Source organism: Mustela nigripes, chromosome 5 (genome assembly GCF_022355385.1).
Source record: "Mustela nigripes isolate SB6536 chromosome 5, MUSNIG.SB6536, whole genome shotgun sequence".
Classification (NCBI taxonomy): domain Eukaryota; kingdom Metazoa; phylum Chordata; class Mammalia; order Carnivora; family Mustelidae; genus Mustela; species Mustela nigripes.
Window position 1 is genome coordinate 3721541 of NC_081561.1, and position 27631 is coordinate 3749171.

Sequence of the window (27631 nt, forward strand, 5' to 3'; positions counted from 1 at the left end):
TTCCTCTAAAGTGAGTCTGAGAGCACTGTTAACATGGTCCATCACTAGACGAAAGGGATGCAGAACCTTCTGGGACCTTTCTGGCTAAGGTGACTGTGGGTGATGGTGTGAAGGCTTTGCTCCGATCCCTCAGGGCCCCTTTAACTCTTTTTGGAGGTCTGGGGGTTGGAGAGAGGGAGGCCAGCTTTAAGGGGCTTTTGCTTCCGCCATTCCACACCTCAGACTTTTTTCCCAAAGCATTGCACTTGGATTACTGAAGCCGATTTGTCAAGGAAATAGGAAGTCCCTGGGGTTTAGCTCCCCCTTAACCTGTGACAGGTGAATGTGGGACAACAAAAACCCCAATTCCCTTGCTGGCTTCCTTGCCCATGAAACCTCATGGCAGGGCTGCCTCTAGACATCAAAGCCCAAATACATAAGGATAAAATTCTCAAACCCAAGAAACACTTGGTGGGAAAAGAGAGTATCTGAAGTCAGCCTTCCTAACTATTTGTCCCAACCCTCCAACCTTCTGGTGGTGTGAACTTGAATGAGTTCTATCACTTCTGAGAGTCTTGCTTTGCTCAACTGTTAAATGGGAATAATGGTACCATCTGCCTCACCCACCTGTCACGCAGCCTTTCTATGAGGAGCAACTGAGATCATGGGGACAAGGGGGACTTGCACATATGAATAGTCACACAAACATCCAGTATTCTCTAGGTGCTATCAGAAGTGATCATCTTGACCCCAACCACCCAAGATAGCTATACTGAGTTTATCTGATGCTTCATCCCCACAAACCCAAGGTCAGATTTCAATAGCAATCAAATAGAGAAAAGAGGTTGGAATCCCCAGCAGACATTTCATTCCATTAGCTCTGCTAAATAATTCTGCAGTAGAGTCAGACAGACACAGAGCTTGAGTTTGCTGCCTGTGGTCAGACTTCCTGGTAGTGAATGTTTGCTGGCCCAGACCTCTTGTGGATTGTCCTGAAATCCCAGTTGCCTCTCTTTGGCCGGGGCAGGCGAGATGATCCTCCATCTTGTCTACCAGATATCTGCAAGATAAACATGGCGCAGGTGTGGAACCCTCACACTGTGTCTCATCCCCCTGACCCAGACCATCCTAGGAGCCTTCCCAGTTCCCTGTCCCCGACTTTAGCCACCCAACAGATCTGATGCTAGGTCGAGGCCTTACCTTGTCCTGCTTGCCTTATCTTGCTGCAAACATGTTCTGCGTCTTTGACAGAACCAGACATTAGACACATTCCTTGTAAACTTAAGAATGATCACAGCTGCCATATCTTGAGTTACCTCACTTAAAGTACCCTGCACACCTATGAAAGAAGCACCTTTGGCACCATTTTGGAAGGAAGAAGGCAAGTGTGAAAGATATTAAGTCACTTGCCCAAGGTCACACAGTATCAGAACTAGGACTCACACCTGAAACTCGGGCTTACGGCAGAGCTCAGGATGCTAGTCCTTGCCAGTAATCCCCTCCAGCCCTGTTAGGAGAGAGCTCCACAAAGCAGAGAAGGCTTACAGGCAGGTCTCTGTGATTTGACTGGGTGAATGTCCAGATCCAACAGGGCTCATCTCCAGCCAGAGGGCGGCTACCCTTTCCTCTCCCCGTCCTCCCAGCCCAAGGTCACACCTAGTGGGCTTCCTTGGCTCCCGTGAGTGTCCTCGCTTCTGGAACCAGCTTCCTCTCTGCTCTAACACCCGTAGCCTTGGGAAACCCCAAAGTGCTTCCCTACAGGAAAATACAGATCCACAGGCCATGATTGTTACCCATCGCCCTCCCTAGAGACAGCTCTGAGCCCTTTGAGCTCTCCAGGAATCGTTCACCTCGCCAAGGGGATAATGTCAGCATTCACCTTTAGTCAGTGAACAAAACAGAACTCTAGACAATGAGGGCTTCTTATAAATTTGCCTGATTCCCTTTTCTTTCAGGTCCAGAATTATTCTACTGCTGAAAAGACTCTGGAGTACAAAATTCTGTGTCTCCCTCTCTCATCTGCATTGTGTGAGATGCTCAGAAAATCCCACTGCTGCAAACAGAACTAACCAGAAGCACAGGTAAAGTACCTCCATCCTTCACTTTTCTTTCAAGGCCTTAGGGATTCACCATCTCAAGCTGGAGCCAGAGGTTTTTTGAGTCATCAAGGGAGCCAAGCGTACCTCTCGAGAACCTGGGGGAACCTTTCTGCAGGGAAGTTCCAAAAGGAGAATCTAAATTCCATTACTAGTGAATCTATTTTTTTGTTTTTGCTCTCCCCACACGCCACCGCCACCTAATTCATTTAAAAATGCCTTTGCATCAGATAAGACTTTTACATATAAAATAGATATTTTCAAACAAGCGGGCCTGAGTGTGTACATGAGAATCTCTCTCTTCTTCAACAGAGGACAATAGTCTTATGAAAAAGATGCAGGTATCATTCAAACCTTTCTTGGCCCTCTTCTGGAAATTGCATTTGGGGTCTATGGCACAACCTTTTGAATATTTTTTTCTTGGGAACTTTTTTTAAACTTTCTTGACTTTAAGAACAAGTAGCTAAAAGTCCATTGAAGCCCAGTTTAGCGATTAAACTGAGAAATATCATTTGAGGCTAAAAATGGTCTGTGAGTATAAAATAAGGAGGAAGCATGTCTTTTGTTGTCCTTAAGATGGCTCTGACCATAATGATTTTCTTTCTTCTGAGGCACACAAAAGCTTCTCGGGAGAGGACCCTGCAACCCTGTGGCAAGGCAATTCGAGATCAGGCTCCGGCTAGCTGCTAAAGAACTTGCTTTCTTCTCTGGCCCCACTTTAAAATACTACCCCTTTTTGATCTTCCCCGAGTGTTTCTCCTTCATCATTTAATGAGACTGACCAGTGTCTGACCCTCAAGAGACATGGGTGAAGAATTTAAGTCCTTCCTTGCCCATGTGTCCTCCCCATAAAGGTACGTTTGATGTTTGCCTTTCCTCGGATGGGCCTTGCGTTCCAACTGCACTAAGATGAAAGTACAAAGTCCTGCTCCTGTGGGCGCGCGCTCTCTCTCTCTCTCTCTCTCTCTCTCTCTCTCGTCTCCTCTTTTTATTGTTCTCCTTTCAACGGAGTAAACATGGGATAGGTTCACATTCCCACCTACTTAAATCTCAGGGTGTGAAAGCTTGCCGAGGGTGAGTCGACAAGTTTCAACAGCAACGTCCCTTTCCCCTGAGTCTGAGAGGGATCTTGGGTCCCATCGGGGTAACATGCTGACCAGCTCCTTAGGCCATTTCGGGAAAAGAATTCTGGTGGTTCCTCTTCTTCTTCTTCTAGCTACCACGGTTTCTGGACTCCATCAGGAGCCCCTCATTTTCTCCAACACTGATTCCTCACGCCCTTCTGGAAGTGTCTACACTGGAGTTCGGCTTCATTGTTTGAAGGTCTCTGTTGCTAAGAGATGCTGTTTTGCTCTAAACCCAAGTGTGAACTCACACTAATGACGGCCTTCATGCCGCTGCTTTGCAAATAGCCACTTGTGCTCATGCCCCGCACAAGGAGGATATTCTTTTCATTTGTTTCAAGAGCTTCTTGAAGGTGGCCACCCATGGTGGCTGGTCAAAAGAGAAAAGGGGAAAAAGCAGCTCCTTCAGGGGTGGGACTGTTACTGGTTTGCTAGTGCACCACAGCTGGTTTTCTTCCAAGACAACAACAACAAAAATAACTTCTCCCATTCTCAGGCGGGAAATAGAGTGCTTGAATGATAACAAATAGCGAAGCTAAAGGGGATCTCTTGGCACCTACCTGAAAGCCTCCTCTTCTGTGAGAGGAAACTGAGGCCCCAGAGAAATTGAATCCTTTGACCTAAATCAAAGAGTTTATCAGAAGTCAGCCTGGGACTCGGGCTCAGGTCTTCTGATTCCCAGGAACACCTCCTTGATGCTGCCTCCGTGGAGACTACCTTAAGATCAATAACAAAACCGCTGAAATACTATCAGCAGAAAGGATGCCCATGGTTCTCCTACTTCATATCTCTGTAAACAAATAGCTTCCATGTATTAATATAGGCTCTCTCTGAGTTCATCCCGGAGATCTCAAGCTCTCTGAAGACCCAAGTGTGTATCCTTCCCGTTCTGTGTCTAGTAGGGGCTCAGTGAATAGTGAGTGGAGGGAAAGCACAAGGAAATACCAGCTAACCCACAAAGGACCGCACGGACTCCCCCATTAGTGCCAATGAATTTAGTTAACCAGCCCCAAATGGATGCAAATTCCACCACCATCGTTTACCTCCATTATTTTGATGAAGTTGGTTTCTTTTCCAAACATCAGTGCAATACATAAAGTAAATCAAAATCCAAAATAAAATGTTACTCGTTCAAAGTTCTACTTCAGCTCCAGATTTGTAACGATAGAAGTCCCAGAGAGAAAGGCCATCCTTCTGAAAAGTTTACCCTTGTTCATGAATTCCGCCCTGCTTGAAATTTCTGCCCTTTTAAAAAATTTCTGTCTTTTTCAATCAACCTCTGACCTCACTCTGATTCTAGGAAGAGCTGACTTATGTCCCCAGGGAATCATTTCACAAATATCTGAGAGCTCACAGACAAGGCCACCAACCGACCGCCCGGGCTCCAATGACTCAGCGTAAATTTCAAGTCTCACAAGTTGGGGGATTCTGTGGGGGGCTTGTCAGAGCGACACAAGGCCTCAGTGGAGAAAGAAGCTCCTCTTTCTTTCTGGCAACATAATTAAACTGCTAGACTGACACAAAGTGAAAGAGCTTTGCAAAGCTGAAAACAGGGCAAATGCTCATTATTATATTAGTACTATTATTCTATTAACTCCTCACAGCTCCAATGCCGGAATGTCGGGGGAAATGAGTACTTCTGGAAGCTGGTGTTTTTTCCCCCCGAAGGCCTTAGGGGTCACTCACTGAGGGGGTGGGCATTGGACTTTTCTTTGAGGCAAATGAGCACAACCTGGGGGAGTTAAACCTCAGGATCTGGGCTTCTGACCTCACTGGAGGCTTAGGCTGACGGCTCCTCCCAACCCTTGATACCTTTGGACATTAAGTGTCTTTTTATGCTTAAACCATGTGGTAGTTAGATGATGCTTATAAATGGAATAAAAGATTTCCACTGCTTTTCTGACTGCTACCAAGGACCTTTTTGTGTATCTTTTTTTTTTTTTTTTTTTTTTTGTAAAGATTTTATTTATTTACTTGACAGAGATCACAAGAGGCAGGCAGAGAAAGAGAGGGGGGAAGCAGTCTCCCCGCCGAGCAGAGAGCCCGATGCAGGGCTTGATCCTAGGACCCCGGGACCATGACCCAATCCGAAGGCAGAGGCTTTAACCCACTGAGCCACCCAGGTGCCCCCCCTTTTGTGTATCTTAAGGGAAAATAAAGCCACTTGATAAAATACTGTTTGGATCAGGCAACTGAGGACAGGACTCAGTTCTTGTCAGGCCCATGTCCCTCCTTTGTGATTGCTTCCAACTCTAAGTGTTGGTTCTAGTGCTGACTTCCTGTCTTCTAGACGTGTGGGTGGAAACTGTGGGATTAATTCAAGTTTAAAACACTTTATTAGGGGCGTCTGTGTGGCTCTGCCCATTGAGTGTCAGACACTTGGTTTCTGCTCAGGTCATGATCTCAGTCTCTATGCTCAGCCGGATGTCTGCTTGAGGTTCTCTCCCTCTGCCCCTCCTCCTCTCATCCACTCATTCTCTCTCTCTCAAATAAATTAATCTTTAAAAAACAAAACAAAGGGGCACTTGGGTGGCCCAGTCCTTAAGCGTGTGCTTTCAGCTCAGGTCATGATCTGGGGTCCTGGGATCAAGCCCCGAGTTAAGCTCCCTGCTCAGTGGGGAGACTGCTTCTCCCTCTTCCACTCTCAATGTTCCCTCTCTCGATGTATCTTTCTCTGTCAAATAAATAAATAAAAATCTTTAAAAAAATAAATAAAATAAAAATTAAAACAAAAACCACTTTATTAGCCAGTGATGGTAAAAGTTTTTAAGGAGTTCTTGATTTTCAGTGGATTGTGGGATTGTTTCTGTAGCAAGAGAAATAAGGTTGCTGTCAAAGGCATCATATGGTGGGAATGTCTACAGACACATTTTTATTTACATGATGCTGTGGAAAACTCTAGAACAATGTTAAGTAAGGGTATCCTGCACTGCCTTTTAGACTTCACCTGGAGTTGGTAGATACTGAAATTATAAGCTGAAATTATGTACATTTATCTGCAGAGAAGATTCACATTTTTAATCAGGCCTCAGATGGGGCCTGACTTCGGGAGAAATTAAGAATTCCTGTGTGTAAACCTGGCGATTCACAGACCTGTACCCCTGGGGATAAAAATATATGTTTATAAAAAATAAAAAATTTAAAAAAAAAAAAAAAACGAATTCCTGAAGTAGAGACATTTTTTACACCAGTTTCCTAAGGTGTGCCCCCACCAAAAAAACCAACAGCAGCACTTTGCTACAAAATTTTAAGCATGCGCAGTTACTTAAACACTGAAAATGTAAAAGTAAATTTAATTTCTTTTAAAAGATTGAGAACCAAGAAGATAGTAAGACATGGGTTTCATGTATTAAAGTGCTCTAGAACCAGATCCTTCCATTCCCTGGATAAACAGTTTGAGCATGGACGATGGCCTTACTAGCACTTAAAAATGTGGTTCTTGTTGATTCTTATAACATTCTTTGAGTTCATGTCATGTGGCACATATTGTGATAAGGATAACTGCCCAAAGGCTAATGGGACTAATGAAGATAATGATTCCGGTTTTGAGAAAAGGAGGTGTACTGCCCGCACAGCCGCACAGACAACTCTTGACCTAGGTAGGGGTTCAAAGAAACCTTAGAATAGGCAATCATTGAGCTGCATCCAGATGAGAGTTTTAGGAGTTGGCTAGTAATTGGGGCAGTGGGCGGGAGGGAGGGGGGCAGCAGTTTCATGGAGGCTGCTCAGACTTCCATTAGGAATTACCTGGGGCTTGTTCAAATGCAGATTCTGAGTCTTGAAGTCTGGTTTAGACCTGAGATCTGCATTTTCAAGAAGCGGCTAGTGATCGCTGTTGGCCATCTCCACTTTGAGTCTTGAGGGGTGGAAAAGAGGTGAACCTCCATTTAGGGACCAGCAAGTAGCTCAGGGGGGCTGCGACTCAAAGGAGTCTCAGGGTGACTTTGCTCCAGATGCCTGGAAAACACACAGAAATGTCCAGAGAATAATATAAGCTTATACCATCCAGTCTTTGCAAATGTGGACATAACCACTTTATGTTTTTTAGAGGTAACTTTGCAACACTTTTCCCAACGGTCCTTCGTCCTGCCCTTCGTCCTGCCCTCAGCAGCCCCCTCTTCTGATCCTGGTCTCTCTTTTCCATCTATGCTTTAATGTTTTTGTGTGTATATGTAAATAACCAATGTTTAGTGGTGTTTGTATTTTAGGTAAATAACACTTCATATGGTTTTTCTGCAACTTACATTTTAACTCAAGTCTAGGTTTTTCAAATTTGTCCTGGTTGATACTTGGAGATCTAGTATGTTTCTTTTGAACTGCTATTTTAGTGTTATTTCTATAAATTTATTACAGTTCATTCATTCATTTCCCTATTGGTTGCTTGGGTTGGTATTAATTAATCATTCATTTTTGTTTAAGATTTTAGTTATTTATTTGACAGAGAGAGAGAGAGAGGGAGCAGCAGACTCCCTGCTGAGCTGGGAGCCTGATACAGGACTGGATCTCAGGACCCCAGGATCATGACCTGAGCTGAAGGCAGATGCTTTAACCAACTGAGCTACCCAGGCACTCCCCAACAGATCATTCTTAAAAACAATGATTTAGGAGCACCTGGGTGGCTCGGTGAGTTAAGCCTCTGCTTAATCCCAGGGTCCTGGGATTGAGCCCCGCATCAGACTCTCTACTCAGCAGGGAGCCTGCTTCCCCTCTCTCTCTCTCTGCCTGCCTGACTCTCTGCCTATTTGTGATCTCTGTCTATCAAATAAATAAATAAAATCTTTAAAAAAAAACAAACAAAAAGAAACACAATGATTTAGAGAAGTTTTTGTATGTATACTGGATACTAATCCTCTATCACTTACATGCATTGTGAATATCTTCTCTCAGTCTGTGGCTCATTTTGTTGTTGGTATTGGTTTTAACTTCACTTATGGTGCCTTTTGTTAGGTAGAAGTGTTTAATTTTGATGTAGTCCAAATTGTCAATCTTCTTCTATTGTTGTTGGGTTTTTTTTAGATATTATTTAAGAAATCATAAAGTAGTGCTAACTCAGGATTTTGCAAACGATAGGGATCAGTTGAGAAGAATCAATACAGCATTTTGGGTAAACTTGGCTGCAGTTTTTCCTAACTGTTCTCTGAATTATTAGTACAATGATGTCTCCTTACCATAGTTACTGCCCAGGTATGGTTTGCTCGAAAAGGTTGGTAAGTTCTTCTCCATAGAAATAAAGGCAAGTCTTAATGCAGTCCATTTTACTTCTTAATCTTCTTTAGGTTTTTAAGTGTGTCGCCCACTTCCAGGGTCTTTGGCTGGTACTCAGTGGTAGGTGGGAGAATCCTCTAACCCCCCTCAGAATCTTCAGCTCCAGCCCTGCACACGATGAAGGCCCCTGCCCGAGGGGCCTCTTCTCATCCTATTCTCCCTGGGTCCCACTCTTATTTCTCCTTGTCCTAACAGGTTGAGGGGTGGCAACAGCTTCTCTCTGCTGCCAGACTCTGGGTGCCTCAGCACCCCTATGTCCTTTCAACAATTCTCCATTTTTCTGACACCAACTGGAAGTCCCATAATTCAGCTCAATCTTGATATTGATCACCCGGAGTGAGCGCAGACTAAGGCACTCAGCCCCACAAGACTGCCCCCACTTCAGATGCCAGCTGCAAATCCTAGGCCTCCAGGTGATCCATACTTCTGTCCAACTTGGCTACAAATTCCAAGGTTCCCACAATGCACCCTCAGGTTTGATAACTTACCAGAATGACTCACAAAACTCTGGAAAGCACTATGCTTACAATTGAAGTTTTATTATAAAGTATATAACTCAGAGGGAGTTTGAAATGGCCAAATGGAAGAGATGTGGAGGGCAAGGTCTTCAGAAGTCCTCAATGCAAGCACTTCCATTCCCGTGGAGGTGAGGTGTGCCCTCCTCCCAACACATCTCTATGTTCACCAACTAGGACACTCCCCTGAGCATTGTTGTTTGGAGGTTTTGTGGAGGTTTCATTACTTTGACATGATTGATTGGCCGTTGATGGCCAATGATGGTTGAACTTAACCTCCAGGCTCTCTCCTCTCCTAGGAGGTCAGAGAATGGGGCTGAAAGTTCTAGCTCTCTGGTCACATGGTGATTCCTCTGCGGACCAACACCATCCTAAAGTTGTCTAGGTACCCACCAATTAGCAACTATGCTAATGCATCATTACTGTAAACTCAGGTATGGTCAAAAGGGGCTCATTATGAATAACTCTCATCATCAGGAAATGCCAAGAATTTTAGATCTGTGCCAGGAATTGGGGACAAAGACCAAATACATTTTTTTGTTATACCGCAACCCCCCATTTCCCATTAATCCTACCCACACTTTTTGATGAATCATCTGGGTGGACTTTGTTTCCCACCTATATACCTGCAACTTCCTGCAGACACAGCGGTCATCTTTGTACCTCCATGTGTACGTACCATCACCGCATCATTTGTAATGCCACATCACAGTGTCCTGAGTGTCTTCTTGTGCTCTGCTCTAAATTGTCCACACCTTGAGGCAGAAACAAGTCCTAGTCATCCCCATATTCCTGCCCAGCATCCCCGTATTCTAGCCTAGCATCTGGCCTATCATGGTTGTCAATCATTCTTTTAATGGATTAGTGAATTGTTCCATTTCTCATTCTGGGCATCCATTCATTCAGCATCTCACATGTGAGAGACCTCCCCAAGTGCTGGGTACACAAATTCACTGCTAGCTAGGTCCTGATACTACAGTGGATTTGGACTTCATCTTGGAGTAGACAGAAGGACTGGGTGGCTTGGTCTACATTTCTACCACATCTTAGACATGCCTCAAAGGAGCATGGGTCTCTCTCATAGGCACTGAGACAACCTGTGTCAGTGACGACTCCTCCATGGCTCTCTGGCTGGGGACAGTCTTTGCTACTCTACCTTTATATTCCAAGGAGCTCATTGGCCTCTCTTCTAATACCTGAGGAGCAATGGTTTATTTGATTCTGAAATAGTTTCTCCTCTTGAAGAGAACAGAAATTTTGCAGATTATTCTCTCTGCCTGAATGGAAAGAGGGCAGACATTAGGATCTCCCACCCGCCTGGTTCAAATCCTGCCTCTCCACTTGCTTGGGCAAAGTCCCTAATTCACTTTGTACTTGCCTCAGTTTCTGTATCTATAAAGTGGGGAAAATAAGAATCCTTACCCCCTAGAATTAATTTGAGGATTAAGTGAACACTTTGAGCATGTTGTCAATACCTAATAAGCATTGTTTGCAATTTGCATTCCTCCTTTATAATCATCTTTTCTGGGGAGAAATAAAATATATCCCCATGTGCACAAAGGAATGCTGAAGAGACACACGAACAATTACTAAATGAGAGGTAGGAGAATGTCTTTTTAATGTACAAATTTTTAAATCCATGTTTTCACTTGTTCTGAGTTTTAACCATATGTATCTATTTTAAAAACTCTTTTCTGTTATATCTGACAGATTTCAAAATCTTTCCTCTGGGTGTGAGTATCTGAAGCTGAAAACACACACACACACACACACACACACACACACACACACAACACACACACAGACTTACACTCCTCCACCTCTATCCTGCCCGACTACTTATGTGTCACGATAAACATTTCCAGTGGCTTGTCTTGCAACTTCTCTGCTCATCGGGGCTGAGCTAGAAAACGAGCCCTGGAATTAATGGCTGGGGCAGAGCACATCCCATTGGCAATGTCCTATTTATGTGAACTTGTACTTCTATCAATGATGGCAATGAAAAACAAAATCAAAGCAGGGCCTGGATTTAAAATGATTTGAATACATTATAGAACATTAATTCCATAGAGGCTTTCAAACCAGACTGATCAGGCATTTGGAAATCATTTATCTTAAGTGGATCTCTGAAATGTACCAGGACATTAAAAATGACAGTGAATTATGTTTACTTCATGTTTTACATTAAAAAATAGGAAATATCCCAATTCCTGTTCAGGATAAGGGCATCTTTTAAAATCCCATAATTAGCTCTGCGAGCATCCAAAATAATATCTAATTCCAGGCTTTTGAATAGCCACCTCTTTTTAAAAACCCAGCTAATGTATGCGTTTGCAGACACAAAGACCAGAATAAATCAGACAGTGCCACTGTGGTACCCTTAGGTGATGGTATAACGGAGAAAGAAATGAGAAAAGGAAGCCATGATTGGCATCTCAAGCTCTGGAAGCTTGATACTCCCCTCCCCCACCATTTATCTGTTGAGTCATCTGTCCCAAGTTCAACACTGATGATGTGGGAGACTATGTACCAGGCTGTGGGAGCACAGATTAGGAAGGGCTGCTGGCTTCAAGGAGTTTATTGTCTAATGAGAAAGACAAAATAGAATTATGTAATTATAATACTACACTGGAAATCCTCAATGACAGAATGGCAAAAGTACTCTTAGAGCATACAGAAGTGAGATGCGTGTCAACATAGGTAAATCTACTTTTAACTATTTATTGGTTTAATTATCTTAAGTGTTTGTCTTGTCTGAGATGACGTGTGGCAGTCTTCTGTTATGTTTGCTTTGTAATGCAAGATATGATGCTTGAGGCATGAAACCTAGCACTACTTCTTTGTAGTGCCTTGTGCGTGTGTGCGGGAATTCACTCATCACTCACTTAATATAAGGCTCCGTGCTCGTTTCTGGGAATATGAAGGATTCAAGGATGTCAGTTTGTGGTTTCATCATTAAACGGTGCTCAGTACCTTCTGATATCATGGTTTCATGTCCTTGGACAGCAAATCCCCATACTGGAGAGTGTTAGTAGGGTTACTGAGAACCTAGGAAATGAAAAACACAAGAACCCAGTGACTGACAGCCAAGCCTTGGGTACTCTGGGTAAGTGTGGCTTCTCCCCCTATGCCCCAGGCGGGCCCTGCCACCCCATCAGGCCGAGCAGAGACTGAACACTTTGGAGACTCCTTTGCAACACAGTATTTTCTAACCTCGGTCTCTATTCTAAAACAAAGTACCCCCCCAAAAATACCCAAAAAAGAGGATGCTACTCTTCCTGCATTTAGCAGGCTTAGAGGTCAGTATGAAGGGTGTCCCCCAGGAGTGAGGCTGGAGATGGGCTTTGGTTGTTTGTTAGACCACGTATGGGGGCCTGGGAGGCCATGGCCAGGAATTCTTTAAGTGTGCAGGACACTGAAGTGCCTTCTACCAGCAGGACTGGATTTAAACCTTTATACAAGTCTGGGGAAAGGTCCTGCTTTCCCCTCGACAACAAAACTGAGACTTATTGTGGTTAAATGGCTTCTTGAGGAGGTAGGGCCAGGATGAGAGCCGAAGTTGACCTGATCCAAGTCCAGTGCTCATTCCATCAGGTCCCCTAAACAGATAGATGCTATATGGACGGAACTGTGGAACTAGTTTCCTATGCTGATGCCCTAACCCTAGTGTGGTTGTATTTGGAGACGGGGCATTTAGGAAGGTAATTAAGGTTCAATGGGCTCATGAGAGTAGGACCCTAATCGAACAGAACTGGTTTAAGAGGAAGAGGAAGAAGATGTTTCTTCCATAAGAGGAAGAGACACCAGATCTCTCTCTCTCTCTCTCTCTCTCTCTCTCCACAGGTGTGCAGAGAAAAGGCCATATGAGGGTGTAGCAAGAAGGTGACTGTCTACAAGTCAGGAAGAGAGCTCTTGCCAGGAGCCGAATTTGCCAGCACCTTGATCTTGGACTTCCAGCCTCCAGAACTGTGAGAAAATAACATTTCTAATGCTTAAGCCACATGGTCTATGGCATTTTATTTGGCAGCCAGAGCCGACTAATGCAGATTTTTGTACCACAAATGGGTGTGCTACTGTGACGAACCCCCCAAAATGTGGAAGTGACCTTGGAACTGAGTGTTGGGGAGGGGCTGGAAGAATTTCAAGGTGCATCCCAGCAAAGAGGCCTAGGTTGTCGTGGCATGACTGTTGGTAGAAACATGGATGTTAAAGTGAACCTGGTGAGGTGTCAGGAAGAGAGGAGAAAAGAGAAGGGAAGAGAAGAGCTGGAAAGAAGGCATCTGTCATCTTGGAGGATTTGTGTATCACCGTGGGCACAATGTTGGTAGAAATATGGGCAGGGATGAGGAATGTGTTACTGGAAACCGGAGGAAAGAATATTCTTCCTCGAGTGGTAAAAAACTTGGCTGAGCTGTGTTCTCTTGTTCTGTGGAAGGTGAAACTCGCAAGCCATAAAACTGGGTATTTCACAGAGGAGATTCCTAAGCAAAATGTTGAAGAAGTAATTTGGTTCGCTTACAGGAAAGCATGAGTGGAGGGAGAAATTGGAAGTCAGGACTCGAACAGATATACAACTCTGGTCCCGGTAGTGCTATCCATAGTATCCCATAGTATCCCAGGAGTGGAAGCAACTCAGATGTCGATTAAGGGATGAGTGGACAAAGGAAATGTGGTCTCTACATACCGTGGAATATGACTCAGCCCTATAAAGAAAGGACATTCTGTTATGTGCTGCAATGTGGGTTAGATCTTGAAGACATCGTTCTAAGCAAACTACGCCAGACACAAACAGACGAGTACTGGATAGTTCCCCTCATACGAGGTTCCCAAAGCAATCAAATTCGTAGAGACAGAAAGTAGAAGGAGGTTGCCAGGGACTGGGGGGGCGAGGGGAGAGTTAGTGATTAACGGGTAGAGAGGTTCATGTTGGGAAGATGATAAGGTTCTGGCCATGCATGGGGAAGGGGTGATAGTTATACAACACTGTGAATGTCCTTGATGCCACTGAACTGCATGCTTGAACAATGATTAAAATGGCAAATTTTATGTCCTATCTATTTTAACACAATTTTTCAAAAGAATAAAAAAATTTTAGAAAATAACTCTTCAGCTCATTTTCACATCACGAGAATTTGTCCTAAACGTCTGACCTAGCAGTCACGACTTTTTACCTCTCTTACCGAAAGCCTCTGTTTTCTCCGTCCTTTGGACCAGATCCTGCCATTCTCACCTTGAAGTTGTCCTTTTGTTCCCATCCCCAGCCCGCTACCCCAGGTCAGCCTGTCACCTCCTAATGGCTGCCCTGCTCCTCTCTGATCAGTGTCCCTCTGGCCTCTGCTTGCTCCTATTCTGCCTCCTCACTGGTCTCTCTGAATCACTCGCCTTGCTTCGTTCATCAAGGCTTTGCACATCCACATCCACTGGGACCAGCTGACCAATTGTCCCGGCACATACGCACATGCTGTTCTGGGCAGGCCGGCCTCCTGGAGGTGCCCTGAGACAGCTTGACTTTCCTGCCTCTGAGCCTTTGTGCCCATGTCATCCTCACACCCCATGAATCCCCCCTTTCGATGCTGCCCCTGCTCCAGTCCCAACCCCACCTCCTCCCCCTGCCGCGGTTCCCAGTCATATCCCCATCCTCCAGCTGCTCTTACCTTCCACACCTACGCTGCACAGTGAAGCACCTAGCTTCCTCATCATTACCCAGCCTCCCCAGGTAAGGGGGAAAATTTTTCTGGTCGGGACCCCCAGAAAAATGCTTTTCTGCTTTCTTTTGACCTAGCAGGGTCCTGAACTCCTGACTGATATTCCACAGCTACTAGTTGATTGACATGAATAGATGTTAACTTACGAGCTGACTTGAGTGAACGCCAGGTTACTAATCAGTTTCCAAAATATCAGCAGAGCTATTTTGAATTTATTTAGGATGCACAGTCCTGGCCCGAGGGTGCCTGCCTGTGGCAAAAGTGCGCTGGGTCCTCATTTGGAAAAAGACAGGTTTCAGGGTCACTTGAGGGCAAGGCTGGGAGCATCAGGGCAGAACTGCATGGGAAGCAGTTGAAATGGAAGACAGAGGAGCTGTCAACAAGGACACTTCAGTCATCTTCTAAAGAAGCACCACCGTATGGAAAGGCAGCTTGGATTCTGGACTCTCAGATCTCAGTGGTAGACAGTAAACGAGGTGGCCAGGCTGTGGGAATCTAGACTGTCTTCAGGGGCAAAGGGAAGGTCAAGCTCAAAGATGACTCACCATCCCTGCCTCTCAAAGCAGCCAGCTCCCACCCTTTCCATTCTGTCTCCTGCTAAAGCTGCATCCATCTGCGTAAATGAAATCATCTGAAAAGTTACAGGATAGGGCATGCCTCTGGAGAGGGAGAACTTGAGTTTGGGGTCCTCAGTGACCTGGGGCTCATTCATCAAATACTTCTTGAGCTCCTCTGTGCGCTGGGGGCTCAAATAGAGCAGGGACCTTGCAGACACCCGCCCTCCTGTCTTGTTGCCATGTGCTAGACATTGTGCTGGGTACTGGAGACTCTCTGATCCAGATAACATGGCCTGACAAGAAGGGACTTATGATCACAGGAAGAGACAGTCGTCAGTAGGCGGTTAACGGCAGAGAGTGGGATGTGCGTTCTAAATAATACAGTGTTCGGGACTCAGTGCTCAAATGTTGCACACTTGGACAAAGAGGCTCATGGGGGTACATTTTCTTTGTTTCAAATTCTACATGATTTTTCTAAGTCATTCTCCTTGGAAATGCCATTTTTAAATTTCCCCAGATCTCAGCTTCTTGCCTCTACTGCCAAACTAATAGGACTACATAGGCTAATATTTGATGATTTTCAAGAACCTGGTCTTGGGACTGTTCTACTGGGTCATGGTCCCTAGAGAACCGGTGGCAGAAGGTCCACTTCCATCCAGACATCCTCATTCTGTTAAAGCACCAACAACGGAAAGAGTATTTCCTGTCCTTTGAGGATTATAGGTGTTTATAGGTTGGGAGCTAGTTCTCGCCTTGAGCACAACTTAGTGCATTCTTAGAAAATGAGTAAATGTCTCTGTTCTAAATAAGGGAACTGACAAGATAGCCTATGTCTCAGCCCCCTATACTTCAGGCAAGGATGATCTCATGAAGCACTAAAATGACCTCATTCTATTATTGGAAGAACTTCTCTGTCCACAGATATTTTCTCACTGTTGAAATTAGTGGCTGAAATTCTCACAATTAGGGTCACTTACTGAACCAGTGCACCTGTTAAAATGTAAATATATGACCCGTGGAAATGATGCCATGGAAAGCAATGGTAGAAATACCTGGAGGACTTTTTAAAAAAATCCCAAGCCCATCCCAGACAAATCTGGATCTCTGGGAGGTGGACCACAAGGACTTTGTTCAAGCTCCCAAGGTGGGTGCAATGTGCTGTGAAGGTCGAGGACTGCTGCCCTGAGTTCACAGAACACAGGAACTGTTGAGAATTGGCCAGTCTTACTCATGCATCAGCAAGTCCTCTTCAAAAGGAGAATGTGATCCTAGGAGAGGAACCATACATTCATTGTGTGGTTCATAGACCACCACCATCAGCATCTGCATCATCTTGCCATTGGCTTTAAAAATACAGAATCCCGGGCACTTGGTTGGCTCAGTCTGTTGAACATCTTTCTTCAGCTCAGGTTATGGTCCCAGGGTCCTGGGATCAAGCCCTATGTCGGGCTCTCTGCTTAGTGGGGAGTCTGCTTCTCCCTCTGCCTCTGCCTCTCCCCCTGCTCATGCTCTCTCTTTCTTTAATGAACAAATAAAATCTTTTTAAAAAATAAATAAAAATAAATTAAAAAAATACAGAATCCTAGGGGCCACCCAAGATAGACTAAATCAGAATCAGTATTTAACAAGGTCATCAGATGACTCTTGGGCATATTGCACTTTGAAAGGAACTGTACAAGATAATGTCTTGCAAAGATTTAGTTATCTATTTAAGAAAGAGAGAGAGAGAGAACATGTGCGTGTGAGAGGGGGTGGGGTGGGGGAGCAGAGGGAGAGGTAGACGGAGAGAAGGAAACTCTCTGCTGAGTATAGACCCTGTCCTGGGGCTGGATCTCATGACCCTGAGATCATGACCTGAGCCAAAATTCGGAGTCAGACACTTAACTGACTGGCCCACCCAGGCTCCCCCAAAATGATGTTTTTCAAATGTCTGCTTGGGTATCCACTCACTCACTGTTACAGGCTGAATTATATTCCCCCAAATTCCTATGTCCAAATCCCAACTTCCAGCCCCTCAGAGTGTGACCTTATTTGAAGACAGGGCCTTTACAGAGGAAGTCACGTTAAATTGGGTGACTTCCTGCATCATCAGAGTGGGTGCTAATCCAATATGGCTGATGTCCTTATAAAAAGATACAGAGAAATACATGCAGAAAGAACATTGTATGAACGTGGGGATGTCCTTCTACAAGCCCAGGAGAGAAGCCTGGAGTGGATTCTTCCCTCACAGCCCTTAGGAAGAACCACTCTTCCCAGTACCTTGATCTCTGATTTCTGGTCTCCACAAATGAAGAGACAAGACATTCCTGTGAAGCCAGTTTGTGGTACTTTGTTAGAGAGCAGTCCTACAAATAAGGGATTCACTCGTGCTGTCTTCTGTCTAATTTACATAAAAACTGCCCACAAAAGGACCAGAATCTATCCATCTTCCACTGTCATTCCTTGTTCCCCAAATGCTCAGGTCAGGACCACTTCATGGACCACTAGCCAGCCTATAGATTGGCTGCCCAGCGTCCAGAAGCCCAGCGCTAATTCCATCAGCTGTGGGTAGAGTAGTGGTGGGTCCCATGATCAGCTTTCTTAGAAGGCTGAAGGGTTTCCTAGAACGGTTAGACAGATGTCCCTTAATCAGCCTCGAGCACCCACCATGGCCAGTGCACTGTATAAATTATTCTTGTCATCATCAGATTGCTCTGTAGACCTTTGCAGAGTGGTGGAGAGGAAGTCTTGGGTAACCCAATAGATAGCTTTGGGTATATCTATCTATTGGGTACAGCTCATCTTTCTTAAGGTATCTGCTTATAGTCCAATTTCTTCAGCCAGGTATTATAAGACTCGGCCCCTCTCTGTCCCAACCTGAGGCCCAGTTTTAAGAGTTTAGCAAATGGTACCGACACTACTGCAGGTTTTGTTGAGAGGTGGGAGAAAGGTTACCCCATGGAGGCAACCTTCTTTAATATGCCTCTCAAACCTGTCTCTCTTTTTGGAAATTGCCAAAGCTCTCTTCTTAATCTTCGATGGCTCTACTTTATCTTCCTCTTGACACCCTTCTTAAAATTTTGGCTTTTTAACGTATCTCACTGCATCACACAAAAGTCAACTGAACAGCATTGTCAAGGGGCTGAGGCCCAAGACCCCAGGAACACACTTACACTTGGACAAGCAGGGTTCATTACTAGCTGCAGTGAGGACCTCACTGTGAAGAACCTGAGGATCTCAGTGTTGAAAAGGGTCTGTTATAGCATTGGGGATTTGGTTGCATGAGAAGGAAGCCAGGATTGGCTTTAGAGATTGGTTGGAGGTTGGATGATGTCAGACTGTGGGAGCAAATCCTTGGGCACCTCAATAAATCTTTACAGAGAGGGGGGACTAAGATAACCTAAAGCTATAATTGGCAAAGTAGAAGTCACTCATTTCAGCCCATATAGGGGCCTTTGGGGGAGTATTTTTGTGGGTGGTACAGTGACCTGGTTTTGTGTGAGCTTAGATGAAATTATGAAGTGGCCTTGCTTTGTCTCATCTTATTTTGGTTTCAGAGTGACATCTGGGGTTGCTGCCCTGTGCCAACCAAGGTTTACGTTCAGTAAAATAGCATGGCCAGGCCACCTTCTGGGGGTCAGGGACTGCTCTTTTAAAATTGTCCCTGCAGTCAGCAGAAGTAACACCTGTGTTTTCAGCCAATCCCTTTTACCTGTTGTTTTTGCAAGCGTAGCTCTGGGCAGAGGGGAGGGGCCTGTTTATCTCACAGGTCTCTTATATCAGGTGGGGGACATAATAGGGCTTTACTGAAACATCAGGGCAGTGTATATATATGTGTGTGTGTATATATGGACACGCCCATTGATTTAGTCAACATCCATTTACCGAAGGTCTCCCAGGAATGAGGGACGATCATGGGCATCAGAGCTTCTGGGAGGAACAGTCTAATCTCTAAGATGAGGTGTTTCTTAGTTTTAGGGGGTGGGGTATTAGTCTGCTGGGGCTGCTGTAACAAATACCATAAGCTGGGTGGCTTAAACAACAGAAATTCAGTTCTTCATGGTCTAGAGGCTGGAAGTCCAAGATCAAGGTGTCAGCGGGGTTGGTTCCTTGTGGCCTCTCTCGGCTTGTAGATCCCACCTTCTCCCTTGGTCCTCACATAGTCTTCCATGTGTCTGGGTCCTGATCCCCTTCTTTTGAGGATACCAGTTATGCTGGTTTGAAGCCCATGCTAATGACCTTTACTAACCCTTACTTCCTTTTTGGGGTTAGGGTTTCACGTGTGAATTGTGTGTGTGGGATGCAATTGAGCCCATAAGAGGGGCCAGGTAGGGGAAGGAAAGCATGCTGTAAAGTGTCTTGGATGCTACAGTGACAACATTTGGGATGCTGGGGATGGTGGCGGGGAGGGAAGGTGGGAGGGTCACCGCATGGTGAGGGTGCAGGCCGCAGAAATCCCCTGGAGGGGTGGTGAGGGCCAGGCTTTCAAGGATGACTAATTCCCCGGGGAGGGTGGGGGAGATGCATGGGCTTGGAGTGGTGAGTTTCCTGACCACAGGCAGGGGAACAGCTGTGCAGAAGGACTTACAGGAGGTGCAGCTGGTCACCCCATGTTCTCCTGTGGAGCTTTTGGGGCAGAGATGAGGGATGTGGCCGCCCCTGGTTGAGTGGTGGAAGCTGGGATGATTGCGTCAAATAGCCGCTGAGAACTAGTTTGGTGGCCACATGTCAAGAGTTCTGCTGTTTCGTTGGACCTGCTGGGGCATTCTGGTATGTTTGTTTGAGCCTATTTGTACCCCTGCCTCTCCACCCCTCAGCATCTCTGTGAGGCCTCGGACCAGAGCTCAGACTGCAGCTTTGTCACCTCCCAGCTGGGTAACTCTATGCCCTTGCTACCTGCCTTGGCTCACTTTCTCCATTTGCAAAATGGGACAATGCCACCTGCCCCTAGGGCTGCCCTGAGGGTTTTGGGAGGCGCCTGTGCAGCCTCCAGCTCAGCTCCTTTTCCCTTCTTTTTCCTTCTGCCACAACTGAGCGGGGAGGCAGGAGACAGCCGGGGAAAGAGATGGGAAGAGCAAGTTCACACACTGTCAGCCTCTCTAACCAGTACAGGACCCAGACACCTGCTACACTGGAAAGTTAAAAAAGGTGTGACGGGGTGCAGTTTACAACCTATGGACATTCAAAGTGCTACAGAAATCGCTTTGTGTTTCTATTAACAAGAACCTTGAAACCAATTCTCCGACCATCCCATTTTATGGCTTAGGAAACTGAGGCCCAGTTATGGGTTGACTAGTCTCAGTCTGACAGCAAAGAGCTGAGAGGAGAAAGTGGGCTCACCTACAAGACCTTTGGCAGAGCAGATTTGCTTACTCTGGGCCCGACCGGGATCACCAAACAATGTGATCGTCTAAATTAAAAAATATATAATATTAGCTAACATTTGTACATGGTTCTTACCATGTGCCGGGTTTGTTCTAAGTACTTTACCCATGTAAATGTATTCAGTTCTCTTGACAATGTTATGCAGTAGGATTGTAGCCCTAATTCCCTTTTTATAGGGGAGGACACTGAGGTACCAAAAAGTAATTGCCCGGGGCCACAGAGTGAAGGTGGAGAAAGGGTTTGGATCCGGGCAGTCTGACTTGCCGAGTCTATGTTCTTAACCACTCTAGTTTCCTGCTTTGTAACCGATGGTTCTCGGTGATCTCTGGGTCAGCAGCAGCGGCATCACCGGGAGCTGGTTAGAAATGCCAGTGGCTGGGCTGTCCCTGACCTTGGGAGGTGGGGCTGAGCGAGCTGTGGTTTCCCAGGCCTTGGAGGTGATTCTGAAGCCTGCTTCAGTTTTGTCAGCAGCTGCCTCTCCTCCCTGTCTTCCCTCAGAGAGCCTTTGCTGGAGACGGAGAGGGAGGCTCCAGAGATCCATTAGCGAGACTCTGGAAAGTTTCCTCCAGGACATGCTTGGATCACTGCTTTTGAATTTTAATGAGTGCAAGAAATGATCTGGGCTGGGAAGGTGCCATATTGGTGTTTGGTCCACTTCTTTCTGCAGAAGTCAACTTGGGGCGTATTTATATTTTTCCTTCTTTCTCCTTGCCTAAGTACCTACCACAGAGTGGACCATTGGTAATCAATAAGCTTTTATGGTGCCCCTAAATTACTTGTTTTCCACGCAAAGCTAACCTGAAAGCAATACATCACTGACGGAGAAAGCCTTTTGGGATGGAAATTGTGTCTGTGAGAGAGAAAAGGACTCTGGTGTGACTCAAAACTGGACTGCCTTAATGCCCAGTTTCTTGACATTTCCTTCCTTCCTTCCTTTTTGCTTTCTGTCCTTCTTCTTCTTCTTCCTCTTCCTCTTCCTCCTCCTCAACTTCTCCTCCTCCTGGTAAAAGCTACATTCCAATTCCATTATTGCTATTTAAAAAGTGACTTAAATAGAATACTTGGAACTAATTTGAGACCATTAGCCTTAGAGTAGAGATAAATGCTTGACTGAGAGGGGAAAAGAAACCAGGATTGAAAAGAAGAAACAGTGTACGAGTTGGCTTAGACAGGATCGGACTTTTTTTTTTTTTTTTTTTTTTTTTTTTTTTTTTTTGGAAAGAGGAGAAGGCATGCTTTGAGAGCTACACAGGAAAGAAAATCTGTCTTGTGGAATGACCATTGCAGATTAGTGAGGTCTGGGGTCTATTGGGAAAACTGACACCAAAAATGTGCAAATTTGAGAAACCCATTTGGGGGCTTTGGGGAGAGGCTGATTTCCGACAAAACTGAAGAAACTGTTTCTGGATCATGAGAGATGGACGCCCCAGCAGCAAGTGTTCAGATAGTCCACTGAGAGGCACAGGGGGAGATAAGGAATGACCAGGGAAGCGGGATCAATCTGTAGGGTCTGATTCCGCTGAGAGGGAGACCTGCACACGTGTGCAGTCTGGAGGCCCAGGAAATTTACTTTCTTAAACCCTTTTTTTATTCTGTCTGTCCTGAACATCTTCATCACTCCTTCAAGATCATTTGATGTTAGCTGTCCCCTCTTGACAAAGAGAAAGCTGACCTGTGCAGTATTTAAGCAAATTCCGCTACTCTGTATTAGTGGCTGGGAATAGGGGTCCCACGGATTGGAAATCTTCATTTGCTTGATTTAAAATGCTCTCATCAATCTAACCAGCTTGGAATGTAACGTCTTTCCAACCTGGGGGTTGGAAAGGGCACTGCTTTTCAATAAATATAGCATATTAAAAAAAAAAAAAAGAAAAGAAATTGCTGTTTGAAATCAAATCGGTCTGTTTTTGACGGAGTTTGGATTCTCTTAAAGGACGTGTTAGTAAACAAGAGTAAACACGGAATGTCGTGCTATTAATGAAAAAGGCTCCCCTGTACTTCGGCCAAGGATCTAGATTTGGATTTGCCCAGAAGAGCTCAGAGCTGATCTGGGCATCAGGGCTGGGAGAGCTGGAGAGATTGACAAAATAGAATAGGAAGAGGAGGAATGATGGAAATGGGGGTGAGGGTGGGGAGAAGGGAGCTGAGCTATCCTGGGGATCTGGTGCGGCTCCAGGGGAAGCCTGGGGAGGATGCGGCTGGTCCGCACTGCCTGGTCTTGGAGGAGCTGAAAGAACACGTGGAAAGGGGGAACACTGACTTTATTCTGATGAAAACTTCCTCCCTCTCCTCACGTCTTCAGGAAACGCGTTGGGGACACAGAGTCTGTGCGTGTGCTGTTTCTTTGGGGGGGGATCCAGGAAGGGCTGGGTCCCCCGTTGGGGCCCAGTGGGAGCTGCCTGTGGGGTGGGATACACCACAGACTGAGTTCACCTGAGGAGTGTGTGGGCTCAGGGCCAGAGGAAACCAGGAGAAACCCCGGCAATGGCACTGAACTTGGATAAATTCTAGGTTAGGGATTCAGGCCCCTGTGATCTAGGTGTTAAGGGTGATGGTGACATCAGCTGTCATGGGATACAAATGAATGAGAAATGTCACCACCAGCAGCAACGTGCCCCATATACCAGGTCTATAAGCAACGTTGGCTGACGACCCGTTTCCAGTGTGGGTCGTGTCATTATAATGCTACCCAGATGTGATCTGACATGGAAGGGCACTGCTCTTCTGTGGGTATAGGTGATTCAATTATGGGAAAATGTTGAATTCCAAGGAACCTCGGGGAGAAAGAACTCCCTGTGTGGCCCCTGCAGGTAAGCCCCTGAGCTCACTTGGCCTTGGTTTTCTTAACGGAAAAATGGGTCTAATACTAACTTGTGAGCCTGCTGACCTCTAAGAATTATTAGAACAATACGTATTTGAAGAACCTGAATGCATTTTTGAGCCAGGAGAGGAAGATTCTTATGTAACCTTGAAATGTTGCTTTTCCTATTTCTTTCTTTTTTCTGGGCCCATACCAGAACAACAAAATAAAAGCACCACCCAAACCAAAACCCAGTCAAACACAGACACAACAACAAAAACTAGGGACAAGCTCTTATGAGAAGAGCCAACCCCTCTCTGAGAAGAGAGGACAGGTGTTTTTCAGCCCTGCTGGCTCTGCCCATCTCAGGCTTTCAGGGTTTGGACTGATCGGAAGAGCCTGGTGGGGAATGAGGGCTTCTGAGGAGGGGCTGGGAGACGCTGTGTGTCAGGTGCGCTTCCTGTTCACATCAGGTCAGGGGAGGGTCACTTTTGGAGTACCGGTGTGAACACAAATCCCAGTGTCTGAGGAAGCCCAGGGCAGAGCTGGTGGGAGCTGCCTGGAGGGCAGAGGGAAGAGACCCGGCCTCTGCAGCAGTAGGACTAGGGGAATGAGGAGAATGGATGGTGGAGAGAGTGGCCAGTGCCATCTGTTCCCATGGGACCATACCCCAGAGACCTGCCACGGGAAGAGACAGAGCCGAAACAGGGTCTACCTCTGAGAGTGGCAGCTGAGAGGTTGCTGGCCATGGCCAAGCAGGGAGACACAGCCTGCGCTTGGCCACGGCGGGCACTGGGAGGGTCTTAGGAGGAGGGGTCTCTAAGGGACCCATGAGGCCACCTGTGGGAGAAAGAGCCACTTGCAGAGGCCACCAATGTGACATTGGCACCTGTCCTGAGCCATTTTCCTGCATCTCCTCTCTTCTCTCTGCCCACTCTGGTGGTCAGAGGTGGCATGGAGAGGCGTGGTGAGGGGAGCTTTGAGGCAGAGAAATGGCTGAGCAACCCTGTGGCTCCCTTGCCCACCATGTGTCTCTGAGCCTGGCCCCTCTGAAGTTGTAAATTGGAAAAAGACTAAAACTGACCTTAAAAGGCTTCATTTAGAGCCAAGGGAACTTTTTGTACCAGAAGACCATTTATTAAAATCACAAAGGTTAAGGTGTTCATCTGAGTAGATGGTATAGGCATAAAAAAGAAATTTGACCTAAGGGTGATTTGGAAAGAAAAAGAAGGAGGAGGAGAAGAAGGAGGAGGAGGGGGAGGGGGAGGCATAAGAGGGGGAGGAGGGGGAAGAAGCTGCAGCCCTTTCAGTGCACTTTTCCTAGGAGGCAGCCTGTAGTGGGGGCAGGGAAGGGCACAAGAGCACTGGCCACGGCAGAGGGCCCTGCTCCATACTTCATTAGCCTAAAGCAAATTTGAGCTTGGTTCAAATAACCCGTTGATAACTATTCCAGTGTTCCAGGAGTCCCATAAAACCTTATGTCCACAAGGGACCATGGCATACTCTCTAGGTAGAAGTCTCTAAAAAATTTTAAATCATGCTTATGCATTAGTTAAAAAGCTAATCAGGCATATCAAATATATTCACATAAGATTGTACAAATATTTAATCACAAAACATTATAACACACCAGGTTTAATTGCAGACAGGAGAAAACGTTAAAAGAAAGGATTTAATGCAAGTAATTAAATGCTTAGAAAGACCTGGAAGAATAGGCTCTAAGATCCAAGAAATGGTTCCTAGGAAAAAGCTATAGGAAGGATCTGGCAAGGGGGCTTCGACCTCTGTCTCAGTCAAGCAGTTGTGGGATCAGGAAGACTCCCCTGGATCTTTTGGCTCCAGGTTAGACAGCTGGAACTTTTCTGAGGGCCTAAGCGGCAGAGAGCAACACTGAGTCCCCAGTATGGCACCGTTCCCCCTGGGGCAGAGTGATGGCGTTGGCACTCTTCCATCATGGAGGGGGTAGAGATCCGTCCTCAGGGGAACAGACAGTGTATTCAGGACACAGTTATGCCTTACTGAGATGTGCTCTTTCTGACAGGCTGCACCCATGGACTCTGGAAAGGCTCATTCACTGTCGTGGTATTCCGCACAGCATTGCTTCTGATCAAGGAAATCACTTCACAGCCAAGGAAATGTGGTAATGGTCTCCTGCCATGAAATTAACCATACATTCCATCACCTGGAAGCAGCTGGCTAGCTGAAATGAAAGGGTGAACAGCTTCATGAAGACTCAGTTGGAATGCCAGTTGGGACACAACACACAAAAGAATGGGATTCTGTCTTAAGGGGTGTCTCTCCTTTGCTAAGATATATGAATCTGGGAATCAAGCAATGGAAGTAGAGGTGCTCTTCTCTCCACTGTCACTAGTAACCCAGTCACAGAAAGTTTGCTTCTTGTCCCAGCATCTCTGAGCTCTGCTGCGTTGGAGATGTTCCCACCGTTGGACACAACGACGGTTTCACTGAGTTGTATGATTGAGACTGCCACTGGGCTATTTGGGGCTTATTATGCCACTAACCACTGGGCAGAAGAAGAGATCACTCTGTTGGCTGGAGGGATCAATCCCAATAACCGAGGGGAGATTGAGTTGCTGCTGCCCAACAGGGAGTGAGGATGACATCTGGAACCCAGGGGATTCCTTGGGTGACTCTAAATATTTCCATGCCGCATAGTGGAGGTTTATAGAAAACTACAGACCTCTCCCTCACATCCCCCACAAAAAAAGAAGAGAAACACTCATTAGGATTCAGACCACTTTGCCAATGAAGTTTCAAATTGTCATGTAAATGACCTGTGGCAGTTCCGGCTGAAGGCAAGGGAAACACAGAATGGCGGGTGGAAGAAGGAAGCCCGAGGTATCACTTACAGCCTTGTGACCGGTGACATAAAGGAGAGTGGAAAGTAGCTCTGCCTCTTTTCTCTTTGCTTAGATGCATATATCTTTCTGCGTGTCTTCTTCTCTCTTCTCCTTTCGTTATGACTTCATGTACAAATTCACTCTCATTTAGCCTTTAGGTGACACACTATTCGGTGACACTATGACTGAATCAGAGGAGGGTACTGAACACATCCAGGGATGGGTACCATGGCTACTCACCTCCTCATGCGGGGAAGGGCTGAGTACAATAGTTCAAATGTGCGCCAAAGAATGCATCTAGAGGCCAATAGCTGGAGGGTAGACTGTTATCAAGGACCAGTGTAGTACTTCGTATCACCAAATCTTCCCTTCTTTGAGCCGCTTGGTGATTCTGGAACCGGATCTGTGTCCAACAGTGCACGGCGGCTCAAGGTACTTGCAGGTCAGCACATTCCCTCTGGCAGCCTGTTCACGAGGCTTTGCAGTGGAGGACGTCCATTGAGACACGTGAACAGCTTTCTGGGGCTACTGTAGGGAACAGGTTTCCAGCAAGTTCTGCTGGTGAGGCACCACGGCAACATGTATGCTATTGACCTAGCCGTAGCCAAGACTTCCCTCGCAGGGTGCGGATCCCAGCCTGCCTGGGGGTGTACTTGCTTTCTCAGGTGCTCTGGTTCAGCCCTAGAGCTATTTCTCCTTCTCCTATTTCTCTCTGTGCTTCCTGTACTTTTAAAAAGTTCTCTCTACATCTCACTAGCCACTCCCTCATTAGTCTTATCCCTCCGTTATGGCTTAATAATTCTATTTTATGAAAGTTTGCTCGTTTCAAATAACTGTGGTTTCTCTCTCCTGATTGGACCCAGAGGGATAACACAGCAAGAGGAAGGGGCTTTTCTCCCTGGATCCATGGTCTTTTCCTCCTGGACCTACACCCTGGCTCCCCTTGGGAAGCTTCCCCACCAGCAGCACATGGCAAAGCACATTCTTTCCAGGATGTTTCGTTGGTGGCCCAGGTGACTTCCCAGCCCGTCTTGCTGACACCCTTAGGGTGCTTCCCAGCAAGACACATTCTAGCCATTTTTGCTGGGACCGGGGCAAGCTGTGTCCTGCTCCAGCCTGTGGCCCTTGGGGAGCTCTTGACCTCCCAGCAGGCCTCCGCTGACCCTTGCAATGATGTCCACATCTCAGCCATGGTGAGAGGAGGGCAAGCCTGTCCAACCATGTTGCTTCCTTGGATGAGCTCCCTCCGCCAAAGAAGCAGTGGCTGCCCCCTACACTGGCTGCTTCTGTGTTCTTCAGCATTTTTTCTACCCTTCTTAGGAGTGAGTCCTGTGTTACTTAATAATTCTACAAATTAAACTTTCT

The 27631-nt window shown here is 46.1% G+C and overlaps 1 long non-coding RNA gene across 1 annotated transcript; it reads left to right on the top strand.

Annotated features, from left to right (window-relative positions):
- Positions 1 to 1937: 1937 nt before the first annotated feature.
- Positions 1938 to 27631, top strand: LOC132018751 (uncharacterized). Its single transcript, XR_009404560.1, has 3 exons — positions 1938 to 2060; positions 12823 to 12947; positions 25447 to 27631. It is a non-coding gene; the product is annotated as an uncharacterized LOC132018751 (long non-coding RNA).